At 41.5% G+C, this 12,581-nt stretch overlaps 1 non-coding gene across 1 annotated transcript; it reads left to right on the plus strand.

The window, feature by feature from the left end:
- Positions 1-10,060: 10,060 nt before the first annotated feature.
- On the plus strand, positions 10,061-11,761 carry LOC111319433 (uncharacterized). The gene is made up of 2 exons (XR_015994071.1): positions 10,061-10,247; positions 10,521-11,761. It is a non-coding gene; the product is annotated as an uncharacterized LOC111319433 (transcript).
- Positions 11,762-12,581: the final 820 nt, after the last annotated feature.

The raw sequence follows: 12,581 nt of genomic DNA on the forward strand, positions 1-12,581 counted from the left end.
CATCCAGAAATGGTGGGACAAAGGCAAAAGCCGACTAAAAGGGTTAACCATCAAATACTGTCAGTCAAGAACCTCAGCCACAAAACAAAATCGTGACGTGCCTGTTAAAATCATCGATTATTTAAAGGCCAAAATGGACGCTGGAATGGTTTCAATTGTCGCGCCATACCAGTCGGCCCTCGCAGCACTTGCAGCTCTGGACCGTAAAACAGCTTGCGGTGCCCAGGTTCGATCTCGAGTCAGGTGGGTGGAGGAGGGGGAACTCTCCACGGCATACTTTTTCCGTCTCGAAAAGAAGCGAGGGGTGGACCGTCGGATCCCTGCGTTGAGGACGAGCGGAGGCTCCATAATCTCCTCTCCCGAGGACCTGTGTCTCACTCTTAATTCTTTCTATTCTGACCTTTTCTCTGCTTTTCCGACAGACCCTCTGGCCCAAACTTCTCTATTGTCCCACCTTTTGTCTTCTCTTTCCCTAGACCAGGCCCGCGAGTGCGAGAGACCCCTCACTGTGGAGGAGTGTTTTGAGGCCCTCAAAGGGATGGGGAAGAACAAAGCCCCTGGCGTCGATGGGTTCCCGGCGGAGTTCTATCTCAGGTTCTGGGATGTGGTCGGCCGGGACCAAGTTTCAGTCCTCAATGCCTGTTTACATTCTGGTTCCCTCGCCCTTTCTCAACGTAGAGGAATCATAGCACTAGCTTTTAAGAAGGGTGACCGTCTAGATCCACGGAACTGGCGGCCAACCTCCCTCTTGAATTTAGATTACAAAATAGCGTCCCGTGCCATCGCTGGCTGGCTCTTGAGGCTAATCCATTTGGTAGTAAGTAAAGATCAGACTTGTTGTGTACCCTGCAGATTCATTGGTGAAAACGTCGCCCTTATCCGCGACGTTGTACACTACACCACGTCCACTGGGACTCCTGCGGCTATCCTGTCCCTGGACAAGGAAAAGGCCTTTGATCACGTTGATTGGAAATTCATGACAGCTACTCTCTCCGCTATGGGCTTTGGTCCCTCCTTTACCGCCTGGGTCCGTTTGTTCTACTACCAGGTTTAGAGCACCGTTAATGTTAATGGCTACCTTTCCCCCTTTTTCGACCTTTCGCGGGGCGTCCGGCAGGGGTGTCCCCTGTCCCCATTACTTTACGTCCTGGTCTCTGAAGTTTTGGCAGCCAACATCTGTGCTAACCCGCGAATTTCTGGCCTTTCCTTGCCTGGTTTCCCTCCGCTATCACCCATCAGCCAATATGCAGATAATACCTCACTCATCCTGCCATCTGACGAAGCTAGAAAGACCATTTTCGAGGTGTATACCCTGTTTGGGTCGGCCTCCGGCGCAAAACTGAACCCGGGAAAGTCTAAGGGTTTCTGGCTGGGCCAGTGGGTCGGTCGGACTGATCCCCCTGTTGATCTTGACTGGTCACCCTCTAAGCTGAAGATCCTAGGTGTTTTTGTTGGACATGGAAACTTGGACGAGACGAAGTGGCTTCCTCGTATGGATGCGGTGGACCGTGTCCTCAAATATTGGCGCTCTCATTCTTTGTCCTTTCACTGCAAGGCCCTGGTGATTACCGCTCTTGCCCTCGCTCGGGTCTGGTATGTGGCATCCCTTGTCCACATGCTGGTCTGGCTGGGTAGAGAGCTGTCTCGTTTAGTTTTTTCCTTTTTCTGGTCCGGGAAGCGGGAACTTGTGGCCCGCTCTGCCGTGATCCAGTCTTCCCTCTTTGGTGGTTTTTCTGTGGTAGATGTTCGTTACAAAGTATGGGCCCTCCTTAGCCAGTGGGGGAGGAGGCTCGCCTCCTCCCCATCTGACTGGTGTACCTTGCTATCATTTTGGTGTCACTCTTCTTTTGGTGTACCCCCTCCGATTGTGCTCTCTCGCCCCTTCTCCTTTGATCCTAAGGTCTTGCCGCCCTTTTACTATTCCCTTTTTCTGGCTTGGCGTAGTCTCAGTTGGTCTTTCTCCACATCCAAGAACTGTCTTGTCTTCGGTTCCTCCTGCCCGCTTGTTTGCACCCCTGTTACCGACATGTCCACCAAATCCTGCTACCTCTACCAGCTATCTGAGAACATGGTCCAGCCGCACTATGTCAATAAATTTAGCTTTACCTTTCCTCCCCTGGACTGGTCCGCCACGTGGCGCTCCCTGACCTTCTTCGACCTTGATCGTCCTGTCATTGATCTAAACTGGAAAATTGCTCACGGCGTCCTGTACACCGCCCGGCGCTTGGCCTCTTTCGGGTTGTCAGTCCCCTTCTCCTGTTTCTGCGGTGCTCCTGTGGAGTCCCTGGAACATCTGTTTTTCTACTGTCCTCTTGCGCATAGTGTCCTTTCCTGGCTTCAGTCTCTCATGTTCTGTTTCTCTCCTGTGTCCTGTCCTCTTGGTCCGCCACGTTCTCTTCGGCTTCAACTCTGATGCGTTGGTAGACACCCCCGTATCTTTGTGTATCTCCTAAACCTGTCCAAATTTTGTATCTGGCAATCCCGAAACGACTTCCGCTTCCGCAACACCCGTCCGCCGTTGTGGCGGTCCTGGCTAACATCCTTTCCCGTCTGAAGTTTCATCTTCCCATATTCTTTAAACGTTTCAAGTCAGACAGGCGCCGGCGCTTCTTTTATCGGCAGTGGGGCTCACTTGTGTTCTCTGTATAACTCGATTACTGTGTCCTGTTCCATGTATGTTTTGTTTTTTCGTGGGCCACCCCTTGGCTGGCTAGGGGCTATTATTATCGTTTGGTTTTTTGTGTGCCACCCCGTGGCTGGCTCGGGGCTATTATTATTGAGTGAGTGTGTTATTTTTCGAGTGAGCGTGTTAATTCTTGGTTGAGGTGGGGTTTGATGCCCCCCACGAAGTTGGTGTCTGGTGACCCTCAGTTTGTGGTGGACCCATCCCTAAGGCTTTGCACCCCTTCCATGGGTTGGATCAGACAGTTCGGTCGGCAGGCATTGCACTGCCCTCACGGGATCCTGGCCGTCCTCCTCAAATATAAAAAACAATTAGTATTTGATTAAGTGCAGTAAACAATATGCCCAAAATAACTGTTTTTTCGTTCCAACTAATAAATTTTGAAACACCATGATCATGAAACATTCTCAATATTTGAAGAATTATTCCAGTTTCTTGTTGAATATCAATAACCTCAATCCCGGGGGTGGGGGACTCCCATATGAAACAGACGGGGATGCTCGTCGTCTCGCTTAGGGGTGTAAATTTTGGATTTTGGTCTCGCTTAGGTTGTTCCGGGCAAAGCGCCAATATTTTAAGCCGCCAAGGTCTCTTTTAGGGTTCCGCAAAGAAACACAGAGTTACGCGAAGAGAAACAGAAGTCAAATTTTCTTTTTAACTTGTTTTGTGAAGGTGTAGTCTGATCGTCCGGGTGAGTGTAGTCCTGAGAAGGACTGTTGTCGGTGGTAGTGACTGACGTTTCGTCAACCTGTGCGGATGTCATCATCAGAGTTTGTTTACCGTATTGCCTCTGTAATTATAAATCAAAGATTGGTCTCCTTTAGGGGTCACAGAAAGCTTGAGCCACGCCCAGATGGTCTCCTTTAGGGGTTAAATTCAAAATTTCCGACGAGCATCCCCGTCTGTTTCATATGGGAGTCCCCCCGGGCCTAAATTCGAATTCTAGCAACATATCGATCGACTTTACACGGCTTTCAATGCAAATTAAAGTCTACAAGTCAGACACGTCGAAGTGTCAGGCTAAACTTAAATTAACATGTTTCTTACTAGAGTGTAAATTTCTAGATCACAGTTATTCAAACATTTTAGATTCGTAAACTGAAAACCTTTGAAAATGCGTCAAATTTTTAAACTTCCTACTCCGAGCTAAAACGGAGTAATTTTGTAAGTATCTGCTACTCTATTTTATCCACCCATTACTGGCTACCAGTTATAATTATTCGTTTATTTTATTCCTTTTACATTTCGAGGTACAAAATTTTAATTATCTATCAGATATAACAGTTTTTACCAATAAATGAAAATAAGTAAAAACACCCGGTTCTTTAATAAAATTAATACAATTCTACGTATGATGCACGATCCTTCGCAGTAGATAGCGCTATTTATGCAATAGCGAAAATCAGACCTGAAAAAAATCAGGCCTGTACGGGACTCGAACCACTGACCTCTGCGATACTAGTGCAGCGCTCTACCAATTATGAGCTAACAAGCCAACTAGGAGCAGGCCGTTAAGTTGATTCGTGATAAACCCGTGATGATAAATCAGATACAATGAATATATGAAGTTCATATACTTTGAACTGCGGTATTAAATACGTATGATGCACGATCCTTCGCAGTAGATTGCGCTATTTATGCAATAGCGAAAATCAGACCTAAAAAAAATCAGGCCTGTACGGGATTCGAACCACTGACCTCTGTGATACTAGTGCAGCGCTCTACCAATGGAGCTAATAAGCCAACTGGGAGCAGGCCGTTAAGTTGATTCGTAATAAACCCGTGAGGATAAATCAGATACATTGAATATATAAAGTTCATATATTTTGAACTGACCTGAATCAACTTAACGGCCTGCTCCCAGTTGGCTTGTTAGCTCAATTCGTAGAGCGCTGCACTAGTATCGCAGAGGTCAGTGGTTCGAATCCCGTACAGGCCTGATTTTTTTCAGGTCTGATTTTCGCTATTGCATAAATAGCGCTCTCTACTGCGAGGATCGTGCATTATACGTTCAAATTATTCACACTCATCTTTTCCCGGCATTGCTCCAAAAAAAAAAAACTCACGCCTGGAAATGAAACCATTTCTGCGTATCTCAGAACTCAAGAAACGCTTCAAGTAATCATTGCACCAGCTGATACAGCAGACTCGAGTGCGAGTCGGTATACCTACATCAGTCAAATACGGTACTTACATTTTGGAAACAGTGGCTTTGAAAAATTAACTCAACTAGTTAGTTATTTAGTATTCTTTCGCAAGAAGGTAGCCAAGTAAGCAGTGATCTATCCCCCCCAAATATGGTCGGGTCCAAAGCCATCAATGCATTATATGGCGAAATATCATAGAGCGTAGCTGATGCGCAATGACGAATTTGACATAAGCCTGTTGTCTGGTCAGACGAGAATGTTCACGCCCATTGGAAAAAGACTGACATCCGTCTAGATTTAACAAGAGAAAAGAAAGTAAACAAACCCATGTTTTGCCTATCTCCTTAATATTTCCTTCCAAGATGATGAATTCAAGAAGTGATTGACTACTTCTTATCGAAGTCCAAAGCCAATCAATGTTTTATATGCGATATATTATTGAGCATGGTTTGATATATCAAAAGGAACTCGGCGCCTCGAACTTAAAGCCTCTCGTCTACCCCAAACGAAGCTTTGCACTAGGCGAGGGACAAATTGTCATGGTATGTATGTTATGTCGACACTTTTAAAAAACTCTTAAAGACACATTTTTTTAGTAAGGCTTTTTATTCTTAGTTAGCTTAGCTTTTAATATTTTTTTCTACACATGATGTAACTGGCAACTATTACAAAGCATTGTTGTTTTGATGTAATTAGTATTTATTTCATGCATTGTTGTAATGATGTAATTAGTATTTATTCCATGCATTATTGTAATGCGCAGTTGATCATCCCGTCATGGAAACGGCGCAATATAAATCCACAATTTTATTTATTTATTTTTAGTTAACAGGAGGACAGAATATGGTTGCTTGGCTAAGAATTAGGTCAACTTCGTCTTTTGGCCCGGAAAAGCAAGACAAGTGGAATGGCTCTCAGTCCACCTTAAACAAGCAAGAAGAGGTATAATTACTGTTTCCCGTTTTCTGGATCATTTGTCGAAGTCACAGTGTACTTTTACTGTAGTTTTGAACGAGCAGCAGATATCCTTATAAGAAGAATGACACGTACTGCTTTTGCAGAGTCCACATCTTTTCTCTGCATGCAATTCGTTTTATGCCAGTTTCAAGGTAATTTCTGTAATTAATCAAACAGTCAATCTATAGCGATTAAAATAGTAAGGAGGAGAAAAAAAAAACGATTTAATCTTTCAGCGTCTTAAAAAATACTTAGAAGTCATTTAAAATCCTGACCTCTATTCAAGGCAATTGTCATCTCGACCGGTTCCTTCTCGCACAAAGCCCCAAGTGTTTATAGATACTCAGTGTGGTATCAGCGATTAACGATAAAAACGCCCCTCTGAATTTCATTAAATAGGTTTGGCTATAACTTATTTTGAAAACAACATACCGTCGACCGAAGAAAAGTAAGTAAGAGTGCAGGGAAGTTGAAACCTTATCAACAGTAAAATGCAGTAATATTGTAGCAGGCAGTGGTTTTAATCACCGAACTAGGTTTACCTTTCGTTCGTTTTGTCCTAAAATGAGCTTTATCAGACGAAACAATAATTCACTAAATAAAAATTTCACTCAATAAGGATCGGAGTTAAATAACTGTTTGCTTTTGTTTCCTATATGTAACACTCGACCATAGTTCCTGTAGCTACGTGCTTCTCAGTCCAATGTTGAATTTTTGCGGAGTTGTCCATTTCAGTGGACTTCATTTTGAATTAATTTAGTGTTATTCCGCACACGAGTAACATGTTTCTGAAAGAGCAACAATAATTCCGTGAACGTTTAGTTCGCGGTTTGGTCGAGGACTTGTATTTAAACAAAGATCTCTTACGTGAAGTAATTACAGCCTCTTTTTCAACGAAATAAAAATGGAGAAACCCCGTGATACGCTTAGTTTGTAAACACTCATTATTGATAGGTGTTGACTATCCTGCCAAGTTAAATTATGGGAGCGATACAACAATTTCAAGACTGCAATAACCTTTTGTGATACAGCAATATGAACGGTAAGATGATATTATGTTAAATAAGCTGTAGACTGGATGTAAAATGCGAAACAATCGAGTTTGCGTGTGAATGTGTACATTTTCGAATAACTGACAATCCCGTCAAATAAGCTCATTTTATCCAACTTTAAAATTTGATTAAATTGCACAGAATCATTACCCCAAAAAATCCTTTGGAGATCGAAAAGAACCACACTTCGCCTTCCAAAAGCCAGATTTTCAGTCGATTGTTTTAATTACCACACAGTTAGATAACGGGTGACTTTTGACCTATTTTTAATCTTGTTAGAAGAAGGCCGGTTAAATTCAATTAGATTGTGTGAATAAACGATCAAGAATTGCTCAAATTGCTGTGAACATATGTATTGATGTTGTTTTTCAAGATTTGGTAGTTTTTATCGGTCCAAGTGTTTTCAATTCGTGGCGCGACGCTCCGAGATTTGTCTGAAATTTTGAGCTTCAAAAGCGGCATTTAATGGGTCGAAATTTAGTTATTATCGATTTTCTCGAAAGTAAATCGATATTCGGCTAAACGAAGTATGCAGTACTTTGTTTCACCATAAGGCCTACCTAACTTGAGAACATTCGCTCTTAAGTTTTAAACTTCAGTTTAACCGACGGCACTCCTTAACTTGGATATTGAGTATCAAAATGCGGACCTTTGGGGTCTGTGTGGGGGAGGGGTGCGAACGCACCCCGTGCACCCCTCTGGTTACTGGCTTGCTCGCCTACCAGATCGGCTTCTATTGACACAGGCTCAGTTATTAAGTAAAATTTTTTGGTGCACTGTGTTCGTAATCAGGGGCTTTTGCGCTCAGCCTTGGATGACAAGGTGCAAAGTTTCCTTTAGTACGTTTAATGTGATTTAACTCTGATGGTCACGCCAAGAAGTCTGCTGTGCGTCTCTGCGATTACAATTCAAGTGGAGTATACAGTGGCAAAATTCAAACTCCCGCATCTCAAAAATTCTGATTACACTATGATAAAGATCACTGATAAGTTGTCGCGTATTTTGGGTGAAAACTTGGTGCAGAGCGTACCTCACTGAGATAGAAGCATCAAGGACTTTCGACGTCTCTCATATAACGGTCTTCTTAATCTTCGTTGTCTAATACATTTCTAGTCGCAACTAAATCCCTTCACCCGCTTCTCTTATATTTAACCGCTCTGGCTCTTACTAATTCATCAAATCCGTTCCATTACTAATTATTCTAAGTAGCTCGGGTTGACTGACTGATAACAATGCCTGTAATGTACGCTTTTAGGTTCATTATCAGTAGCATAGAGCCAAGAAATGGAAAATTTAATTATCTATCACATATAGCAACTTTTACCAATGAATGAAAATAAGGAGAAACACCCGGCTCCCTGGTACAGTTCTAGTCTCCTCAAAATCACCCTTTAACCACTCAGACTGTTCTTGGTTGATTGAATCCGATCGACTCCCATACTTACTCTGAATACCTCTTGTCGACTGACTCATAACGAGCCCTGTAATGCACTCTTCTATAGTCACTATCGACAGGCATGAGTTGTGGTACGAGAGAAGAGAAAGATCTGCATCATTAATCAAAATCTTAAATTCATAAACCAATAATCTTTGAAAGTATTGAACCAAGTTTTTTTTAAAATGTTATTCAAGGGCAGTAAATAACATTCCTAGAATAACTGCGGATTCGATTCGGATTAATTACTTTCAGTTATTCCCATTTACAGATCGGTGAAACAGGATGATCTTGTTACATTCTCAAATCTCATAGAAGTGTCCAGTTTCCGGTCAGATATGGATAATTTTTGATTTTTCTTATATCAACTTGTACACTGCTTTAGATCAAAATCAAATACAGCGTGATGTTACACACGTTGAAGTGTCGGCCCAATGAAAATCAACATCTGTCCAACTACGATAGAGGATAAAAATCCTGCTCTTAACTTGTCAAATTCTTAGTTTATTAACCAACATTCTCAGAAAGTGCCAGACTAAGTTATTTATAAAATGTGTATTAAAGTGCAATAGCAACATTCTTAAAATAACTTCGGTTTCGTCACGATTCGGATAAATAACTTTGGGTTTAACTTTTGCGGTTAAAATTATCTTCATAATTTTAACCGCAAAAACTGTTTTAGGAACGCAACTTTCCGAGGTCTTTCGGTTTTCTTGATTTAAAATTTCGCATACACATTTCTTTAAAGATGACATACGTGTTCCGAAAGAAAATGGCGATCCAAAGTATGTAATTTAGACTTCAAGGTTATGAATGCAAATCACCTCTTTTGATAGTATGAGGAGTTAAACAATCTAGGTTGATATCAGCAAAAATCTTGAAATCATAAGTCCTAGAAAGTGTCAAACTTCCTAAACACTCATTCGAGGCAATAATTTAGTATTCTACTAAGTGCGTAGTACTCTAAGGGGCCGATCATTTAACTTTTGAGGGGGGAGGGATGATTTCTGGTCATCAAGAAATTTTTTTTCAAGCAATCTGCTGTGCAGGATATTTTTTCCGTTCTAAATGCTCTTTTTTCCTGTTACATTTGGACTGCATGCATTTTTTTTCTTCCAACAAGCGCTTGCAGGAAATTTTTTTCAAAATCACCCACCCCACCCCCCCTCAAGAGTTAAATGGTCGGCCCCTAAGATTCCCTAAGGTCCCTAAGCCCCTAAAAGCGAGCACGCCGAGTGTTAAATAAAGGGATTGAGGATGGACGTGAACTTTTTCTTTCTTGTACGTGGCACAGCCGTGTACCGTCCAACCTTTCGGTAGTAACACAAATGAGTCTACGTATGATGCACTATCCTCGCAGTAGATAGCGCTATTTAAGCAATAGCGAAAATCAGACCTGAAAATATATGAACTTCATATATTTCATTGTATCACAAATGAATCTGTTACTTTTTAGTGCTTAGTCCGTCTTCCTGCAAAAAAATTGCCTAAAAAAAAACGCATATCGCATGTACTCTGAGACAACGTGACAACCAAAAAGGGTACATCATGTTCTCCTTGGAAATTTACTACCAGCAGCCAGGTATCAATTTCCCGCTCGAATTGTTCTTCATGAAATTATACATGTTAGAAACAGCAGAAGGTTGCTTAGCCTCCTACGCAGACGTTCTTTGGGCTCGTCACGCAATCTTCCTCCCCCACGAACGTCTGCTGAAACCATAGTTAATCGAGGGGACTGGTTAGGAAGGCCGGCGAACTTCAAAGGACCGGCTTATTGTATACGATTTTAGGTTGAATTGCACCGTTACGTCATGATACGTCACGAGTACCGTGCATCGCTATCGTTGTCACAGTAAACAAACATGGCGTCTGGCATCGAAGACTTTATATTCGAAGAAGATTTCGATGCTATTATGGCAGTTTTAGAAGAAGATGAGAATTTGGAAGAACAGTTTCATGAAGCTGTACAGGAGGTACGTGTTAAAAGCTAAAAGTTAGTCCTATTTAGTCATTTTATTCGCGGTTTGTTGCTAGAAAAGGCTCGGTGTGGTTGGCTTGAGATCGATCAGTGTTCAGTGTTGTGTATCTGTTTCCAGAGCTCCAGAAGAAAAATTAGATTTCTTTCGGATTCTTTTAGAATCGCTAAAGCTTTAAGAAGAGTTATAGTAGCAATATTGGTATAAACTGATTTCAAACTGTTGGCGATTTTATCAAGTTTGATCAACTAAATGTTTCTTACATTCTAGGTCCAAAGGCAAGACGTAGCTTGTAGTATATGTCAAAAAGTTTGTAAAAGTAAACGAGGTCTAAGCAGACACACGACTATTAAACACAAAGATAACAACCAAGATCCCGAACAAGATGTATTAGAGGAAGAATCAAGGCAAAGAATAGCATTTACAAGCGACGTTTTGAACGATCTGGTGAACAACGTGAAAACGACAATAAGCAAAAGAAAAGTGTTTACAAAAGCAATGCGAGATGAAATATCATCATTCCAGTTTAACATTTGCGAAGGATCGAAAGAGTTTGAAGAGATACGGACTATTTTTGATGGCTTTACGAAGAATGGAAACACTGACAAGTTTTACTCCAAGTATTACGCGACCATATCATTACATGCTACAAAATACTTCCCGAGTCTGTCCAGTAATTCAGCAACATTGTTATCAACAAAACTTGCTGATCGATTCCTGGCCTACTGCAAAGAATCTCCTTCTTCTGTAAATGATAACGAAGTTGAAAAAGCTTTAAAGGAAAAAGAGATTGCTGGTCTACAATATCTAGGAGGCTATGTCTTGCAAAATCTGCACAATAAACACAGCATCTAAGAATTGGAAATCAACAGAAAGTCAGCAGGCTACATCTTTATTAAATGCATGCAAAGAAGAATCAAAGACTATCACTGAATCACAGAAACTTATCTCTTCCTTAAGCCGTGGAGGGCTGTGGAATCCAACAAAAAAAGCCCAGAAAATATTTTTGAGGGCAGAACATCATTTTAGAAACCATTGTAAAACTGACCAAAGATCTATCAACATTGAAGCTGTAATTGAGAAATGTTGCAAAGATACAGATGTAGTTGCTTTCTTCAATGAAATTGTATCTGAATCCTCACTGGAGATTGATAGCAGAATTAGTAAAGATATGCTGCACAGTATTATCACCTTATATTTACGTGTACGCTCATTTTCATTTGCAAGAGATGTAATTCAGAAGCACAAGATCAAACACAAGCAAGTGAAAGCTAAGTCCCTGAGAAAGGAAATTAAAAGAGCAAGTGGAGGAAAGGATGATAGAGAACCCTAGAATCAAAGACAGCATAAAATGCATCAAATGGCAATTTTATTTATAGGGTCAATGTTCTGGTTTATGTTAGCAGAAGTCAGTCATCTAGATGTCAACAAATTATGTATACTTAAAATGTATGAGGTGGTTTGCAAACTCCTTTGAAGCAATCAATGTATTTATTAAAAGCATGAACTAATTTCTCAGTAGATTCCCTGGATAAATATTTCCTGATATGACGTACATTGTATAAATGATAGAAAGCGCTGCTACAAGTCTTTGTAATGTGAGCTCCCATATCCAGATGCGTATCGAACCATGTGCCTAGATTGTGCGCAGAGGCTACAGGAGAAACTTCAGTCTGCCCAATCTTGATGCTTTGGATTGAAACTTTTGAGAGCTGCTGACGTGTACCTATAATCAGGAACTCAGTCTTGTCATCATTGAGCATCAGCTGATCCTCCCTCGCTGGAATTATACACACACACTTACTTATTTCGATGTCATTTTCATGAAAATGCTTTTCACAAGTAAATACTTTGTCATTTTCGATCTGTCATTGGAAGTTACTGTCCGTAACTCTCTATTTCTTGAGCTCATGGAGCCAATCTTCGCGCCATTTGCGATATGCTTCGTTCCGAGGTGCTGGAAGCTTCCATATTCCAATTCCCTTGGTTTTACGGCAAGTTCCACAGCCAACTACGGAACAGTTATCTCCAGGCATGTTTTTGAGTTAAAATCTATGCATTTTCAGTCAAGCAAACAGTAATAAAAATAATTTAAAGTCAAAACATTTCTCTATGAACCATTTTCGAACAACGCTGCATTGTATTGTGATGCACGGTAGTCGTGACGTCACGCACCAAAAAGTTAAACAATAACCTACTCCTTTGAAGTTCGCCGGCCTTCCTAACCAGTCCCCTCGATTAACTATGCTGAAACGAATGAGCACATTCCTTTCCCTTTGTTCAATCAGATCAGACGGAGAGCACGTGGAGATCACCGAAGAGCCAATTGGC

Source organism: Stylophora pistillata, chromosome 12 (genome assembly GCF_964205215.1).
Source record: "Stylophora pistillata chromosome 12, jaStyPist1.2, whole genome shotgun sequence".
Taxonomy (NCBI): domain Eukaryota; kingdom Metazoa; phylum Cnidaria; class Anthozoa; order Scleractinia; family Pocilloporidae; genus Stylophora; species Stylophora pistillata.